Below are 19,879 nucleotides of genomic sequence, written 5' to 3' on the forward strand. Positions count from 1 at the left end.
TATAATAGACTTGTAAACCTATAGCCAGAGTAGTCATCTAGGCTGTGATTATGTCTCCTAACATTGTGTGGGTTACATGAGCTATGACTAAGAGTAAGTGGTTCTAATGTCATGTATCAAGTATTTGTGTGTGCCTTGGACTGAATTTAACTGTGTGAATTGTGTTGGCTGTATTAACTAAGTGAACTGTGATGTGCTAATTTTGTTACACTTTAATACATGTCACAAATCTCTGTTTTATTGAGGGGAAGACATAAGGTTGAGGCTTTAACTGAATATACCTGCATTTGAAAAGCCAAGAATGTGGCTGGACAGCTAGAAGAGACAATGAGCTTGCCCCCTGGACTTAACTTTGTTTCTATACCTTTCTTGGGACCACTCATATGCTTGGAAACGTAGAAGGGGTCAGGAGCTGAGAAACTGGAGTACTCCAAAATCCTTCATTGTTTGTGGAGTTATTGGGTAGATAGCACAGGAATACACCAACCTTTGGAGATTAAAATTGCAGGGTACATGCAATGGTTAGAGTGAGGTCACCCACAGACACTCAAGCCCAGAGACCATCATGTTCACATTCAAAAGGCAAATTAAGCCTATGGGCATTAGGTAGTTTGGAGAAACCTGTTCTGTATCCTAATGATATTGATACTTGGGGAAAAGAATCACTTTCTGGAAATTGAAAGTCTTTTGGCTAAGACTCTAAAGAGGAACAGAAAGCCCATTCCCTAAAGTAAAAGTTTTTTTCCTCTTTTTCTTTAGGCAGAATTTTAGCTGGACCTATAACTGAGGCAAGGACTTTCTCCCTTTCTAGGAGAGCCTCAAGGGGTTGAATTAAATGATATAAAGAATACCAAAGCTTACAATTCATATGAGAAATATATATTAATATAACCAAAGATTTCAGCTAGAACCAAGATCTGGAAGTGGAAAATAATTCCACAGTCACACAATACACCCAATGGAAACCAGTGGAAATAAGTGCAAAGTAGGGCTGGAAGAGAGGCAAAGCCAATATGGCAGAGTAGTAGGAAGGACAGCTAGCCTCTCCTCCAAAACTTGTCCCCTCAGAACAAAGAAATACAGCAGACTAAGTTCTGATCAGGAAATCCAATAAAAATTACCATAAGCTATTTTCTCAGCCCACATTCACAAAGAGAGAAAGAGGTCTGTGGACAATGCAGATGGGTTCTTGCTAGCCTGGAATAGCCACACTAAGCATTCTAGTGCAGGGAGAGGCTGTGTAGCAGGGCAAGAACTCCTAGGTTTATCACTGAGGGGCCTGACTTTGTATGGGATGCAGAAATAGGTATCAACTGGCAGCTCTATTGCCCACAATCCAGTTTTGGATTACAGATGTAGGGTAGACTAGGCAGGATATCTGTGACTGGGAGTGGCTTTTCAGAGCAAGGAGTGGACATGAGTCCCAAGCTGTACACTAATAAAGGAACAAGTACAGAAACAGCAAGAAACTGTGTGGTTCTGACATCAGGAGCAAATGGGGTTTCAGTTCCAATTTCCAGTCCAGTCAGAACTCTACAGTAGAAAAAAAAACAGGGCAGGAATTCTAGACCAAAGTGGAACCTATAGTTCTTTTACTCCAGACTTTTCCAGCTAGTTGATAATGGCTAAGTATATAGCAGCTGACTAGAAATCCAACCAGGGACAATCCCATATGTATGTTCCTTGAGTCCAAACCCATATTAGGAACTTGTAGAACTCAGATCACGAGTGCAGTGATATCTCTTTGTTCTGTATCAGACCACTTTGGAAGTGCTGCAGGTCCTCAGACTAAGCTGTTCCTGAGATCCTGGAATAACACAATACTCAACACACCAAGAAAAAAGCAGCAGAATCCCAAAGGACAGAAACTCAACTCAAACATTCTCTTCAGAAGTGCACAGAGCCTGACCCTAATGTGAAGACTGTAATGAAGAAATAGGCTTAAATAATGAGCAAAGAAAAAGAAAATGCCACCATAAAAACCTACTGTGGAAGTACACTATGAACGGGAATGGGATAAACTCCCCCATAAAATGGAAGCAGATAGCAGAGCTGATTAAAAATCAGAATCCTATAATATGTTGTTCACAAGAAACACATCTGAAGCAGAGAGATAGTGCCTAGAGCAAAATATTATGCTTCAGCTGAAGTAAAAAAAAAAAAAGCAGTGGTAGCAATCCAGATCTCAGGCAAAGCAAAAGTAAAACCAGACCTAATTGAAAGGGATAAGGGAGGAAATTACATCGTGCTAAAAATGTGCCACAGACAATGAAGTAATATCAATACTAAACATATATGCACCAAAGGTTATAGCATCCAAATTCTTAAAGGAGAAATTAAATGAGTAACAGGAAGAAATAGACAGTAAAACTATATTGGTGGGGGACCTCAACTTCCCCCTTTCAGAACTAGATAAATTTAACTACAAAATAAATAAGAAAAGTTAAGGATGTGAATAGAATTTTAGAAATGTTAGATAGGATTTACCTCTGGAGAAAGTTGCCAAAATAGGAGTGTAAAGTTGGGTTGCTCTATTTATTTTGCTTCCTTTGCCTGCTCATGTCGCCACTCAATCACTTGATCCCTGGGCTTTTTGCCACAGTAGGACTCTGCCACCAGACAGGGGAGCTTTGTCCCAAATGCTGGTGTTTTCTCAGCTGCCGAAGGTATTATTTGGGTGCCCTCTCTGAAGCTTCCACACGCTCTGGCAAGCTGGTCGCACACCCCAGGACCTCCACCCTAGACTGCAATCCTGATCCAAGCAGGTTAAAACAGGAGCAATTACCCCTCAGACTGGTCTCTTGGTCCCCCTACACTCTGTAGGCCAGGAGCTGAAGCTGCCATGTGGCTGCAGCTGCACGCTGCCTCAGTGGCTTCTCCCTCCAGGGGATAAAGGCCAATCACACTCTCAACTACTGGATCCCAAAGTCCACATTGCACTGACCTCTCACCTCGTCCTTAGCATCTATGTGTTGATAATTCTGGAAACTACCACACCTGCTGGTGATCTGGAGTCCCTCCAGCTGGTGGTTGGTCAGGCCCACCCCTGGGGCTAAAACCTCTGGCTCGTGTGGGGCTACATTTGGCTGGGAGCTCTGCCCTGGCCTATTCCTGCTGGCCTGCTTGGCTGTCCTCAGTGGCAAGTTAGCTTCTCTATGTCATTTTGTGGGTTCTGTACCTCCAAAGTTTGTTCAGAGTCCCCTTTTACATGAATTGGAGGTGGTGGGTGCCAGAGCTGCATGGAGGTCCTGTTTCTACTCCACCATCTTGACTCCACCCCTCAGAAAAATATCTTTTGTTTGTGGATGGCCTGAGCTAATATAATAAAAACGACAATTCTACCTAAATTAATTTACTTATTCAATGCCATACCAATCAAATGACCAAAAATTATTTTATAGAGCTAAAAAAAAATTAAAAAATTCATCTGGAAGAAAAAAAAGTCAAGGATATCAAAGAAATTAATGGAGGGAAAATACAAAGTAAAGTGGCCTAGCCATCCCAGACTAAAACTTTGTTATAAAGTGGCAATCATCAAAATTATTTGGTACTGGCTAAGAAATAGGGTGGTGTATCAGTGGAATGGGTTAGGTATAGAAGACACAGTAGTGGATGACTAAAGTAATCTCATGTTTGATAAACCCAAAGACTCCAGCTTCTGGGATAAGAACATACTATTTAACAAAAACTTCTGGGAAAACTGGAAGATAGTATGGCAGAAATTAGGCATAGACCAACACCTCACATCCTATACCAATATAAGGTTAAAATAGGTACATGATTTAGACATATAGGATGACACCATAAGCAAATTAGGAGAGTAAGAAATAGTTTACCTGTCAGATCTATGGAGAAGGGAAGAATTTGTGAACAAATAAGAGATAGAGAATATTATAAAAAGTAAAATGGATAATTTTGATTATATTAAATTAAAAAGTTTGTGCATAAAGAAAGTCAATGCAAACAAGATTCAAGGAAAGCAAAAAGATGGGAAACAATTTTTATAGCAAGTGTTTCTGATGAAGGCCTCAATTCTTTTTTTTTTTTTTTAAAGAAATTGGGGTTAAGTAACTTGCTCAAGGTTACATTGCCAGTTATTTTTGGGTGGGTGCTGAGTATCTGAGGCTGGAACTGATCCCAGGTCTCCTGATACTGGGGCTGGCACTCTTACTCACTGCACCACTTGGTCACCCCTAAGCAATTGGGGTTAAGTAACTTGCCCAAGGTTACACGGCCAGTTTTTTTGTGTGGGTGTTAAGTATCTGAGGCTGGAACTGATCCCAGGTCTCCCGACACTGGAGCCAGAGCTCTGTAATGGAAATGCAAATTTAAAGATCTTCCCTGCCCCTAGGCTAAAGTGCACCTGGAGCCTGGGGTGGGAGGCTTGTTTTTCAGTAGATACTTTTTGATTGGCCAGTGGGTCCAGAAGGTTGTTACATTCTCTGAGCTAGGAGAAGGCTATATAATCCCTGATATGAGGCTTTGCTTTGGGGCTCACTTTGAGAAGTGTTCTGTGACTTAATCAGATGAGACTCTGGGAAGCTGTTGTTGAGAGCCCCCCGGCTTTGAAAAACCCAGATGTTGATTTGGTATGGATGTAATGGTTGGACAGTTTGGAAACCTGTCTACTTGATCTGTTTCTCTGTCTTGATAATTCTGTCTGTATACTCTGAAGTTCAGGGTGCTGACCTTTTTCCCCTGAACTAGGTAAACGATATATGTTTGACTGATTAAAGTAAGCTTGTTAACCCATTTTGAGTTGCTTTCCTTTATCAAAGCATATCCAAGAACCTGTATTGGCAGCCACCCTGGGGACGCTGGGGTGCTTGCTGCTACATGCTCTTACTCACTGTGCCACCTGGCCACTCCTCAATTGTAAAATATATAGTGAACTGAGCTAAAAATTTATAAGAATACAAGTCATTCTCCAATTGATAAATGGTCAAAGGATATGAATAGGCAGTTTTCAGATGAAGGAATTGAAGTTGTCTATAGTCATATGAAAAAACTCTCTAAATCACTATTGATTAGAGAAATGCAAATGAAAACAACTCTGAGGTACCACCTCACACCTATCATATTGGCTAATATGACAGAAAAGGAAAATGATTAAGTGTTGGATAAGATATGTGAAAAGTGGAACACTAACGTATTGTTGGTGGGGTTGTGAAAAGATCCAAGCATTTAGGAGAGCAAGTTGGAACTATTCTCAAAGACTCTTTGATCCAACAATATCTGTATCTCGAATATGTATCCCAAAGAGACCATAAAACAGGAAAAGGATCCACATATACAGAAATATTTATAGCATCTCTTTTTGTGATGGTAAATAAATGGAAATTGAGGGGATGCTCATCCATTGGGGAATGACTGAACACGTTGTGTTATATAAAAGTAATGGAATATTGTTGTGCTATAAGAAATGATGAGCAAGTGGACTCCAGAAAAACCTGGAAAGACCTACATGAACTAATGCTGAGTGAAGTCAGCAGAACCGGGAGAAGATCGTACATAGGAATAGCAACATTGTACAATCATTAACTATGATAGACTTAACTCTTCTCAGCAACATAATGATCCAAGACAATTCCAAAAGACTCATGTTGGAAAATGCTAACCACATCTGGAGAAAGAACTATGGAGTCTGAATGATGATCAAAGCATACTATTTTCACATTTTTTTGTTCTTTCTTTCTCATGGCTTTTTTCTTTTGTTCTGATTCTTCTTTTACAACATGACTAGTGTGGGAATATATTTAACATGATTGTACATGTATAACCTATATCAGATTGCTTGCTTTCTTGAGGAGTGAGGAGGGAAGGGAAGGAAGGAGAAAAATCTGGAACTCAAAATTCTACAAAAATTAATTTTGAAAACTATCTTTACATGTGATTGGAAAAAAATAATATTAAGGGAAAAAATGACTACAGCAACAGGGACTCATCAAGACACAGACCCAAAAGAAAATCATGACTCCAAAATATCTATAAGGAATATTTCAAAGGAAAGCACAAGTTCAGGGTACAAGTTCAGCTAGAATTCCTGAAAAAGTTGAAGAAATAGTTTTTTTCCTAAGAATTGAAAAATATATTTTATAAATGAAGTGTGAGCACTAGGAAGAAAAATGGGGGGAAATGAGACCTATGGAAGAAAGACTTGGAAAGGGAATTAGCTTTGTACAAGATGCACAAAAACTTTCACTAAACAACAAATTCCCTGAAAATTAAAATAGTCTAAATAGAAGTTAAAGACTCCATGAGGAAAAAAAAAACATTAAAAACAAAGTTAAAAGAGTAAAAAAAAAAAAAGAAAATGTATGTCATATAGCAAAACCACTGACCTTGAGAAGAAATCAAGAAAAAATAGCTGAAGAATCATTGAACTGCCTGAAATCTATGAGAAAAAAGAGACTACAGATTATATTTTAAGAAATCACAAAAGGAAACTACCCAGATCTTTTAAAACTAGAGGAAAAAGTGAAAGTACAAAGAATCTACTAGTCAAATTGTGAAAGAAACTCCAAAATGGAATATTTCCTGGAATATTATAGACAAAATTAAAAGCATTCATGTCAAAGAAAAAAGAGTGCAAGTATCCAGGAAGAAAAAATCCAAATATCAATGAACCACAATTAGTGTCACACGAAAGTTGGAAGTCACAATTTAAAAATCAGCAGAGAGATTAGAATATGATATTCTAGAAGGTGGAGAATATGAGTTTACCAAAGTTGTGATTGAATTTTAACAAAGGATATATTGAAGCAATTCTCTGAGCAGGATAACATTTATTAGAGGGGACACTCTACCTGTCAATAAATGGATCAGTGGCTTGCCTCCACTTATACTAAAGACCTCAAACAAGAGTCAAGTTCCTCTTTTTTTGGCATTTGGGAGTACAGAACAAAGTACAGAGAAGGGTATATGACATCATGGGATTAAGGGCAACATGACTGGTTATAGAGAACAACACAATTAGTTAGAGATTTGGTAATGGAGGCTAGCAATGACCCTATCCTTTTCTTCTCTCATTAGACTAAGAAGTGCTTTTTGAGTCCAATGTGAAATAGTAGCCCAGACTTTTGGACAGCAAGCCAGACATCCTTGAAGGATAGCCTGGTGCATCAGGCCCAAATTCCCTTACTATTCACACACATTCTCCAATATCAATTAAGTTCCTTGAGCTAAGAAATCTGGATTTTAAGTGTCCCATTACTGGCCAGCTGAACTCTAAACTAAAATTCAGAGACAAAGAACCATGACTTAAGCAGTTACAGGACAAAATCAATACATTATAAATAGAACCAATAATAAAATGATACATGTTCACTACCAAAAATAATTTTCCAGAAAAAACCTTAGTATAATTCTATAGAGGAGAAATGGATCTTTCATGAAATAGAAAACTTTGAAGCATTACTGATGAAAATACCAGAGCTTCATAAAAATGTTAGAATTCAAAAGAAACACAAAATGGTAAATAAGTGTAAATAATCATAAGGGATTAAACCATGATAGTTTACATTCTAATATGGAGAGATGATAGATATGTCCCCTAAGAACTTTAACATAGTCTAAGATTATAGAAGAAGAGGGCCTGGGAGTGATTTTGTTATGTAAAAGAAGAATGGAAAAGGAAAGGAAGAAGACCATACATTGGAGCTTGGGAAATGTAGAAGAAAAATGAAGACAATTAGCTAACATGATCGAGATAAACAAGTAGAAGTATAAAAAGAAGAAGAGATTGGTGGGGTCTGGAGATAGCACCTGAACTTCACCTTCATCTGAATTGTTCCAAGGCAGGGAAGAACACACACAGACACACACATACACATGCATACTCCCCCACCCCCCGAATTTGATATAGAAATACATTTCACTCAACTAGGAAACAGGAGGGAAAAGGGAAAAAGGAAAGGTGAAAATAAAAGACAGGGTTGTTTAAAGGAGGGTTGAATCTTGAGCAAAACAAACTCTAATGAAGGATGTTCAAAAATACTCAGTCATTCTTTTTATAGTGGCAAAGAATTGGAATTGGAAGAATTGTGGAATGAATAACTTTTTATATATGAATGTAATGGATCACTACTCTCTGTAAGAAATTAAGAAAGGGGTGGTTTCATTAGAAACCTGAGAAGAGGGTTGAACCAATGCAGATTAAAGTGAGCAGAACCATGAGAACAATTTATACAATGACAGCAATGTGACAAAGACAAACAATTTTGAGAGACTTAGGATCTCAGGTCCTAATCACCTAATCACCATGTACAATTCCAGAGGATTCATGATGAAACATAGTACTCACCTCCTGACAGAGAAGAAATGCACTCAGAGTTGTGATGGTAATGGTAATTTGAAGATCTTACCTGACCCTTAATAGGCCTAAGGGAATTTGAAGATCTTCCCTGCCCCCTAATAGGTTGAATGTAATCAAAAGGAGCTTGTGGTGAGAGGAGTTGGATGATGGGTAGAGCAGAGCCCAGCAGGAAACTGGGAGTTAGAGCAGTTAAATGAAGGGAGGAGAGAGGATGCAGTCAAAGAGACAGCTAGGCTTGTGAATGTTTATTTGTGGTACTACTAAAGGTTGGCATGACTTCCTGCTATGTTATGGTATATTAACTTCCTTGTTGTTATGATGGATTTGTCTTTCTGGTTTTAGAGTGTGTCTTTCTGGCATCTGAATAAATGTTTTGTTCTGTCTTCTATATGGAGAGTCTGTTATATTTTGTGATTCAGAATTATGCCCATATATTCATAGTCACCGTTAGTGCTGTGAATATTGTGTTGGTGTTACAAGAGTACAGACTGAGACAAAATTTTAAGACATGGCCAGTATGGGAACATTTTTAGCTTAACTATAAGTTACCACATTTGTAATAAGGGCTTTGTTTTTCTTTCTTTCTCAATCTGGGGCTTAAGGGTAGGAAAAGAGGTAAGAGGAAGAGAAAATAAATTTTTATTAATTAAAAAATAGGATTTAATTTAAATTATAATTAAATAAATAAATTAGGTCTGGCAAGAACAATACAACTATCTCACCAGAAGACAACTGGCTCACAGTTTGGGGAGCATGAGTTGTCCCTTAGTGCATATACTTTAGCCATATGTATTTTCTACATCTTGGTCTCCCCATTCCTGTTTCTTATGTCTACTTCTCTGACTGATAGTGTTGATTTGTGAAAGAGTATGCCCCAGGCTTTACTGTTATATTTTATTACTACTTTTTCTCATTGTCTTATTTCATTGAATGCTTTTGTTTTCAACAAATTATGTCTTTCTACTGATGATTAAAGATAAAGACATCATTAGGTGATCATGAGACATGATTTGAGTGGACAAAGACCCATTGCCTACTTTGAATCTTAGATAACATTCTTTGGGGGCTGACCCTGTATTTTGAGAGGTGCTCCTAGGTTTTTCTTCCTCTTTTCAAGTCCTTCAACTTGCCCTTTCCCTCTCCTTTCACTTTCTTCTTCTATTCCTCTTTCCCCTTGTTCCCAGGTCCCTTAATGAATTTTCAAATTTAATTTTTAAATTAAATTAATTTTAATCTTCCTTTAATTCAAGTTGTGCTTTTATCGAATCTTTTTTTTCTATTAAAGATAGGATTCTCTTTCTCCTTCTCTTGAAATTTCCTTCCTCAAAATTAATCTCTGACTTTAGTATTTCTAGTCTTTCTAAATGTTTTTCACAATTTTTTTCTTTTCTCTGTCTCAAGATCTTCTCCTCCCCTTTTTCTCATGAAAAAAAAAATGAAGTGAAGTGAATGAAAATATGTTTATTAAGTACCTATGATGTGCCAGTCGCTGTGCTAAGTTCTGGGGATATGAACATAAGAGTGACACCATTACTTCCCCCCAAGAACCTCATATTATCAAAGAAAAGGACAACACCTGATAAGAGAATGGTGACTAGGAAAAGGAGCTTCAATTTGGGGAGTTAGGTGGATTGTAATTGGAGTTATAGGAAAAGTAGATGATTTTTCTTAGTAGCAATGATATTATTACTCTTCCTAGACTTGGGGAGAAATTTGTGTGGTTTCAAGGCATGTCAGGCTTTCTTGGTAGATGACTGAAAGCAATTCAAAGCATATTTTGGTACCAACTAGACATAATAGGGTAGTTGAGTTTTCCCTTACTCATCAAAGAAGCCTGAAAAATCTTCAGACTACTGTTCAGTTCTTAGTTCTCTTCTAATACTGTTTTAAGAATCTTCAATTTTCAGGGCAGCTAGGTGGCACAATGAATTGAGCACCAGCCCTGGAGTCAGGAGGATCTGAGTTCAAATCTGGCCTCAGACATTTAACCCAAAAACTAGCCCTGTGACCTTGGGCAAGTCACTTAAATCCCAATTGCCCTATCTTCCCTCCTTCAAAAACAATGCAAAAAAAAAAAGAATCTTCAATTTTCTCAAAAATTTCCATGGAATTCATTTAACTACCATTCCACCTATGAACCTACACATATTATAGAAACTGAGTAAATTTCTCTTAAAATTATACCTTCTCCATTTAAAGAAGGAGGAGAGGATAGATATCTCCTCATTTTCCACTAGCTGCACTCATTTTGGACTTCTTTGACTTTTTTACTAGGCTCCCAAGCCAGATACATTCTCCTACCCCTTTCAGCTTTCTTTTGTGTATTTTATTTCCCATAAATTTGTTATTATTTGGTACTATCTTTATTTATCATATTTTTGTTGGTAGAGCTTCTGCTTCTGGGAGCCAAGATAGCGGAGAAAGAAGTAAATCACTCTCATACTCCCCTACTGACCTTTGAAGATACAGAAAATATTGTCAGAAAAAAAATCCTGGAACAGCTGAGTCAGCATAAAGATGGGGGTACAACAGTCTTGTAGCCCAGGAATCTTGGGAAACTAATGGAAAAGGCCCATTGAACTCTGGGGGAGGGGAAGCAGCACAAGACAGTAGGTGTCCCAGCAAGCCAGTAGCAAGTTCCAACTCAGCAAAACAGGGGGAGATTCTGGGGCCCAGGGTGGCAGAATAGGCAAACACCAAGAACAGGACTTCCCCCAAGTGCCTCAGCACAGGGAGGGGAACCAGAAGATACCAGGTCAGAAAACAACCATGTGCACCTGTATTCTCCAGTGGCCAAATCTCCTGTTGCTTCAGTACAACTCCAGGAAACACAACTCCAGGAGGCACAGGCACAGACATCTGTCAACAGCCAAACATTTGAGTGCAAAGTCCAGGTGAACAGGAGCCAGTGCAAGGCCCAGGTGAGCAGGTGTCCCACAGGCACCAGTTTCCCCACCCCCACCCTCAGACCTCCAGTGCTGCTGACCCCCGCTTTGCACCAGGTAAGCTGCCAGACCCCTAGAGTCTCCAGCTACCAGCACACAAATCCAGTGATCAGGTCCTGGGCACTCAGTACAAGGAGCTTGGGCCAGTGCCTTTTACACACCAGCAAGAGAGCTCAACTCTAAAATCCAGAAATTGCAAACACCACAAGTAAAAAAACAGAAATGGACAATGATCATATTCTTATTATGGAGACAGGGAAGATCAAGGCACAAATTCAGAAGAGGACAAAATTGTCAATATACCCACATCTGAAAACTCAAAGTGGAATATGAACTGGTCCCAAGCCCTAAAAAACTTGTTGGAAGAGTTCAAGAAGAATTTTAAAAATCAAATAAGAGAAGTAGACAAAAAAAAATGGGAAAAGACGTGAGAGATACACAAGAGAGAGTCAATAGCTGGGAAAACAAAGGACAAAATTGGCTGTAGAAAACAAATCCTTAAAAAGTAAAATTGGTCAAATGGAAAAGGAGGCACAGAGATTCACTGAGAGAACTTCTTTAAAAGTAAAATAGGTCGGGGCGGCCAGGTAGCACAGCGAGTAAGAGCACCGGCTCCAGTGTCAAGATGACCTGGGGATTGAATCCGGGCTCAGACACTTAGCACCCACCCAGAAACACCTGGCCATGTAACCTTGAGCAAGTTACTTAACCCCAATTGCTTTAAAAAAAGTAAACTAGGTCAAATAGAAAAGGAGGTACAAAATCTAATAAAAGAAAACAATTTCTTAAAATTAAAACTGGGCAAGGGGAAGCTAACGACTCTCTGAGATATCAAGAATCAGTCAAACAGAAGCAAAAGAATGAAAAAAATAAAAGAAAATGTAAAATATCTTATTAGTAAAACATCTAACCTAGAAAATAGGTCAAGTAGAGACAATTTGAAAAGTATTGGTTTACCTGAAAACTATGATAAAAAAAGGAGCCTGAACAGTATCTTTCAGGAAATCATTAAGGAAAACTGTCTCAAGGAAGAACCAGTAGACAAAATAGTCATCAAAAGAATCCACTGATAACCTCCTGAAAGAGATTCCAAATTGATAACACCAAGGAATATCGTAGCCAAATTCCAAAATTACCAGGTCAAAGAGAAAGTACCATAAGCTGTCAAAAAGAAACAATTTAAACATCATGGATCCACAGTTAGAATTATGCAGGACCTTGCAGATTCTACATTAAAAGAGCACAGAGCATGGAATATGGTGTTCTCTAAGGCAAAGGAGCTTGGATTACAACCAAGGATCCAATGAAATTGAGCATAACCTTTCAGGGGAGGAAATCATTCAATAAAAAAGGAGCTTTCCAAACCTTCATCATGAAAAGAACAGAGCTCAACAGAAAATTTGATCTTCAAATACAAGACTCAAGAGAGGCATAAAAAGGTAAACAGGAAAGAAAAGAAAAACATGTTATTAATAAGGGCAAACTGCTTACATCCCTAAAAGAGAAGATGACACTTGTAACTTTTTTTATAGATCATTTGTGTGTGCGTGTGTGTGTGTTTGGAGGAAAGGGCATTTGGGGTTAAGTGACTTGCCCAAGGTCACACAGATAGTAAGTGTTAAGTGTTTGAGTCTGGATTTGAACTCAGGTCCTCCTGACTCTAGGGCTGGTGCTCTATTCACTGCATCACCAAGCTTCCCCTGACACTTGTAACTCTTGAGAACTGTATTGTTAATATACCACTTAAGAAGGGTATACATAGACAGAGGGCATGGATTTAAGTTGACCTTGATGTGATGATAAAAAACATCTATTTAAGTTGTGAAAAGGGATTGTACTAGGAGAAGATGAAAGGAAGAGGCAGATAAATGTAAATTACATCACATGAAAAGGCAGAAAACCCTATTACAGTAGAGGGAAAGAAGGGAGGGAGATGAATATTATTTGAATCTTACTCTCATCAGATTTGGCTTAAAGAGGGAATAACATAATCAGTTAGGTATAGAAATCTAACTTAGGGTGGAGCCAAGATAGCAGAGTAGAAACAAGACTTCCCTGTAGCTCCAGCTTCCACCTCCTCCAATACATGTAAAAAAATTACTCTAAACAAATTTTAGAGCTACAGAACACAAAAAGGGACAGAGAGAAACAAATCTCCCACTGAAGACAGCCTGGCAAGCTGGCAGGAAGGGACTACTGCACAAAACTGGGAGCCAAGCACAGCCCTGCTTGTGACAAGCAGAGGAGGCACAGTTGCTGTGCAGCTGCCACTGCATGGCTGCCTCAGGAGCTCCTAGCCTGCAGATTGTAGGGGGACGAAGCAACCATTCAGAGGGTAAGCACTCTTGCTTTGACCTGCTTGGATCTGGATCGCAGTCTTGGTCCTGGGATGTGTGGCCAGGTGCCAGAGCCTCTAGGGGTTGCAGAGAGGGCAGCCTCCTAATTGCTCCAGCAGCTGTGAAAACACCAACAATTTAAGACAAAGCTCTCTGCATTCCAAAAGCAGAGTTCTACCGTGGCAAAGAGTTCAAAAGTCAAATAATTGACTGGCACCAAGAGCAAGCGTAGGAAATGCAATCCTATCATAGACTCTTTTGGGGGGAACAAAAAGGATCAAAGATGGAACAGGAGGAAGACAATGAAGTCAGAACTCCTGCATCAAAAGCTCCCAAGAAAAATATGAATTGGTTACAGACCATGGAGGAGTTCAAGAAGGATTTTGAAAACCAAGTAAGAAAAGTGGAGGAAAAATTAGGAAGAGAAATGAGAACGATGCAAGAAAGTTAAGAAAAGTGAGACAACAGCCTGACTGAAGAAAATAACACCTTAAAAAATAGACTAACTCAAATGGCAAAAGAGGCCCAAAAGGCTAATGAGGATAAGAATGCCTTAAAAAGCTGAATTTGACAGATGGAAAAGGAGTTTAAAAAACTCACTGAAGAGAATAAATTAGACTGGTGCAATTGGAAGCTAATGACTTTATGAGAAATCAAGATACTATCAAACAGATCCAAACAGATGAAAGAATAGAAAGCAATGTGAAATATCTCATTGGAAAAACCACTGACCTGGAAAATCAATCCAGGAGAGATAATTTAAAAATCATCAGACTACCTGAAAGCCATGATCAACAAAAGAGACCTAGACACCATCCTTCAAAAAATTCTCAAGGAAAATTGCTCTGATATTCTATAACCAGAGGGAAAAGTTAAAATTGAAATAATTCACCAATCACCTCTTGAAAAAGATCCCCAAAAGAAAACTCCTAGGAATATTATAGCCAAATTCCAGAGTTCCCAGGTCAAGGAGAAAATACTGCAAGCAGTCAGGAAGAAACAATTTGAATATTGTGGCAACAAAATCAGGATAACACAAGACCTAGCAGCTTCTACATTAAGGAATCAAAGGGCTTGGAATATAATATTTCAGAGGTCAAAGGAGCTAGGACTAAAGCCAAGAATCACCCACCCAGCAAAACTGAGTATAATGCTACAGGGGAAAATATGGTCATTCAATGAAATGGAGGATTTTCAAACATTCTTGATGAAAAAAAAAACAGAGCTGCACAGAAAATTTGACTTTCAAATACAAGAAGCAAGAGAAGCATGAGAAGGTAAACAGGAAAAAGTAATCATAAGGAACTTATTAAAGTTGAACTGTTTACTTTCCTACATGGAAAAACAATAATTGCAATTCATAAGACTTTTCTCAGAATAAGGATATTTTAAGGGAATATACACACACACATATATGTTTACGTACATATATATGTATGTATAGGAGGATGTGTGTTTAAATATATATGTGAGTGTGGGCATACGTACGTTCATGTATACATAGAGGGTACAAGATGAGTTGAATATGAAGGGATGAAAGGGATGAAAAAAATAAAATTAAGAGGTGAGAAGAATTAATTGGGAGAAGGAGAATGGGGGAGATAAGTTAGGGTAAATTATCTCATATAAAAGAGGCAAGAGAAAACTATTACAGTGGAGGGGAAGAGCAGGAAGGTGAAAGGGAACCTTATTCTCACTGAATTTGGTTTAAGGAGGAAATAGCATACATATTCAATTGAGTATCTTACCCTACAGGAAAATAGGGGGGTAGGGGATAAGAGGGGGGATGATAGAAGGGAGGGCAGATTGGGGGAGAGGGTAGTTAGAAGCAAATATTTTTAAAAAGGGATAGGGTCAAAAGAGAAAATAGAATAAGTGGGGTAGGATAGGATGGAGGGAAATATAGTTAGTCTTTCATAATATAACTACTATGGAAATGATGTGGGTAACTATACATATACAACCTATATTGATTTGTAGTGGGGGCAGGTAAGGAGGAAAGAAGGGAAAATATCTGGAACTCAAAGTTTTCAAAACAAATGTTTTTAAATATTTTGTTTTTTATGTGCAACTGGGAAATAAGATATATAGAAACTGGGGAATAGAAATCCATCTTGCCCTACTAGAAAGTTAGAGCAGTGATGGGGGAAAATATAAGAGAGAACAGATTGGGAGAAGGGGTATTCAGTAGGCTTGCTATTTTGGGGTGGGGGTAGGGGGAAGAGAGGGAGAAAAAAATTGTAACTCAAAATCTTGTGGAAATGAATGTTGAAAACGAAAACTAACTAACTAAATAAATCTAAAAAATAAATGAATAAATCAATGTAAGGAAAAAAGCTTTACCCAAAGAAGCTTAGTTGCAAGAGATAATTAGCAGGAATAGTTTGTAAGCCTCAGGGAACTTATCCAAGGTCAAAGAAGTAGTTAGAGCCCAAATTTGAAAGCAGATCCTTTTGCTTTAGTTATGCAATTCTTTCCATTACCATGGTCTGCTGATCAGTGGGACTTTGAAAGAGGTGATCTTTGAATTCTCTGGTAAGAGAATTTGAAGATCTTACCTGCCCCTTAATAGGCCTAGGAAATTTGAAGATCTTCCTTGCCCCTTAATGGGCCTCAATCGGAACCCAACAGGAGGGGCTTGACTGGGGGGAGGCTTGTTTTTCAGGAAGGCCCACACCTTTTGTTACTTTGTAGTTAGGCAGTGGATCACAAAAGTTGTAATGTCCTCTGACCCAGAAGAAGGGTATATTTAGTTTGAGGTGAGATTTTGCTTTGGGGCTTACTTTGGGAAGAGTTGTGTGATTTGGTCAGATGAGATTCTGGGCAGCCATTGAGCCCCCAGCTTTGAAAACCCAGATGTTGTTGCTCCTCTCTCTGGTATTGTCATGTATGTCATGTATGTATGTCATGTATGTCATGTGTGTATGTCATGGTCAGACAACTAGAAGACCTGTCTGTGGGGTTGTATTATTTTTTCTGTCTGTATTTTTTGTCTGCTTGTAATTTCTGTTTGTATTTTCTGAAGTTCAGGTACTGACTTCCCCCCGCTGAATTAAGTGAATTATCTATATCTATATCAGCTATATCTATATCTATCTATATCTGTAGCTATATCTATATACATGTATACACACACATACACACGTGTATGTATATGTGCATGTGTATATGTTTATACACACATATGTATATATACATGTTTAATTAAAGATTGTTGGCATCTTTAAAGTTGCTTTATTTCAGTAAAGCAGATCAAAAAAACCTGTGCTAGCAGTCATCCTGGGTATGCTAGGATGCTTGCTGTTACAGTCTCTTTCAAGCATTGGGACAGGACTATGGACAAAGCTATGGACACTACCAATCGTGTTGTAGAATTTACTGAACCAGATAATGAATATGGAGGCTTTGGGAGGGGCCTTAGCAGGGTCTTATGTCAAGATCAAGGACTGGAGATCCAATAAAGGAAAGTTATCACAAACATCACTCTAACAGTTCTACTCTAAGAGAATCCTGGCCAGTAAGATGCAGTTAAATGTACGTTATTGTAGTAGACACCCTTCTGTTCCACCCTTCCTCCCCCTGGATAATAGCACATAGTACATTGCTGTACAGCTAGCCTTATTTTTAGGTTTGCAAAGAAAATATTATCTCAATTGGCCCTCACAACAATCCTGGGAAGTAGGTGCTATCATTATGCTCATTTTACAATTGAGAAAACTGAGGCAGACAGAAGTTAAGTGTCTTACCTGGGTCACACAGCTAGTAAGTGCCTGAAGTTCCATTTGAATTCAGGACTTCCTGACTATGACTCAGGTCCAGTTGTCTATTCAGTGAGCCACCTTGCTCAGTGACAGTAAACCACTTTGGAAAATACATGTAGTTATATCATGGTTCTTTGAATAATGTGATTTTCTCATTCCATTTCCTCATTCTGTTTACTTATTAAAAAATATTTATTTTCTTTAGGCTACATAGGTGTCAGGATGCTGGTAAGGGGGAAAACTCGTGCCAGGTTATCTAGTAAAGACATCTTTCCATATTATTCTTGACAAGTCATGATGTGACTTTAATGAATGCCCTCTGTGCCATGGCCATTTCTAACATAAAGGTCATGCTGCCATTGCCAGAGGAACAACATGCAGAGGAACTAGGAAAGCTTCTTTGCTGAAAAAAAAAAACAAAGAAAACTGAAATGAAAACAAAAACAAAAACCCAAACCCAAGCAAACCATGCCTTTGGGGTCTAATATTTCATATTAACATTACTTGGAGCAGTTCACCTTATAAATTGATACCCCTCAAATTGAATTCAATCAATTATAGGAATAGAATAGAGGATGATAACGCTACTTATAATTCAACTAGTCAATAACATTTCCTAAACATTCATAGATTACCCATAGGATTTATAGAACCTCACCAATTGCCCTTTCAATGTGAAACAATGTTACTTTTTGGTGGGAATTCAGAGGAATGTGTGGAAGGGACCATCATTTCCTCTGTCTCATTGTGATGGACAAGCTCTGCATGAAAGGTCTTGCCAAGGTAGAAAGTCTTCAGATTAAAGAACCACAATATTCATCAACTGAGGGACGACAGCTAAATTCAGGTAATGGTTTATTTTTTATTACAACCCACAAAATTAGTGAGATGTGGAAACTATATGATCTGACCATGAAAGGGAATGTCTATGTCTATGAAATTTTATATATATATATGTATATATATATATATATACACACACACACACGTACACACATATATTTACACAATACACCCGCACATACATACATACACACACACATATATATATTCTCTCTCTCTCTCTCTCTCTCTCTCTCTCTCTCTCTCTATATATATATATATATATATATATATATATACATACCTTTTTTTTGCTTTTTGGAGAAGGCAAGGCAATTGGGGTTAAGTGACTTGCCCAAGTGCACACGGCTACTAAGTGTTAAGTATCTGAGACTGGATTTGTACTCAGGTCCTTCTGACTCCAGTGCCAGTGCTCTACTCACTGTGCCACTAGCCTCCCCAAAATCATATATATTTCAAAGTCCCAAAGATCAAATTAAAGGGAAAGAGAAGGAAAGCCATATTAAGAATGTTTGTAATTGTGTGACCATCGGCAAATCACTTAATTTCTCTGGTTCTTAGTATTCCTGTCTATAGAATGGGAAAAATAATACTGGTAAAACCTACTGTAAGAATTAAATGAAATTATATGTTCTATGCACTTTATAAACCTTTAAGTTCCATATGAATGTTAGCGAGGCAACATGGTGCAGTGGATAGAGAGCTAGCCTTAAAGTCAGAAAGTCTCCTATATTCTTGTATGGTCCTAAGTAAGTCACTTTGCCTCTTCATGTTCTAGGTAACTTTCTGAAAGTTTAAGTTGCAGAGAAGGTGCTGAACTTCCTTAGTAGAGGAAATTTTCTTGCCTGGAAGCTCTTTATACCCTATAAATGTCAGTTATTAATATTATTATTATTGGGCATGCTTGTAGAGTGGAACATTCTGGATAATCATTGTAGCCATTTACTTAGGAGATATGTAGCCCCTTCACCTATGCCAATTTGCCTGTTTTTAGTTCCCAGTAATTACCAGAGCTGCCTTCTTCCTTTGTGATAAGAGTACTAGCAGGTGAGAGTTGGTATCAGATCATTCAGGAAATGTGTTCCCTAGAATCCATCTGTGGTAGGTTTCACATGTTAAATGTACCTGGCTCCAAAGTGATGCCATTAATTTTATTTTAGTCATGTTTCCAACCTCCTCATGTATTTATAAAATTTCTACCCATATATCCAGGAGTATTTTATTCTTCCAGGTTCTTGGCAACACTAGTCATTATCTTCCTTCTCTATTCCTTTCCTAAGCTTTTTCCCCTCCTATTTTTTTCCCATTTCTCCCTTGAATGCCCAGTTTCCTGTCAGAGCATTACCTGCACTATCTTACCATATTAGGTATCAATCACCATTTTACACCACCTGGGTGCTTCATTATTACTGGAGACCATCCCCCTCTTTCTTAATTGTTAGTCTGCTTCAAAATTAAACTACAATCTGTCAAAACTACTGCCAACTCTACCTGAAAAGGATGCTGTGAAAAAAGGATGGTTCTTAGCCCATTTTCCTCTTTCATGGGGGTAATGGTAATGAGATGATAGATAGAGATGATGAAATGGAAGATTTGTGGAATGAGTTGATGAAGAATCAGGGCTCACACTGGCTAAACCTCCATTTCTACAGTAAGGAGCCAGAAGATTCTTTTTTTTTT

Source organism: Petaurus breviceps, unplaced genomic scaffold (genome assembly GCF_028583685.1).
Source record: "Petaurus breviceps papuanus isolate PSGF00001 unplaced genomic scaffold, PetGlider_PUasm1.0 164, whole genome shotgun sequence".
Lineage (NCBI taxonomy): Eukaryota > Metazoa > Chordata > Mammalia > Diprotodontia > Petauridae > Petaurus > Petaurus breviceps.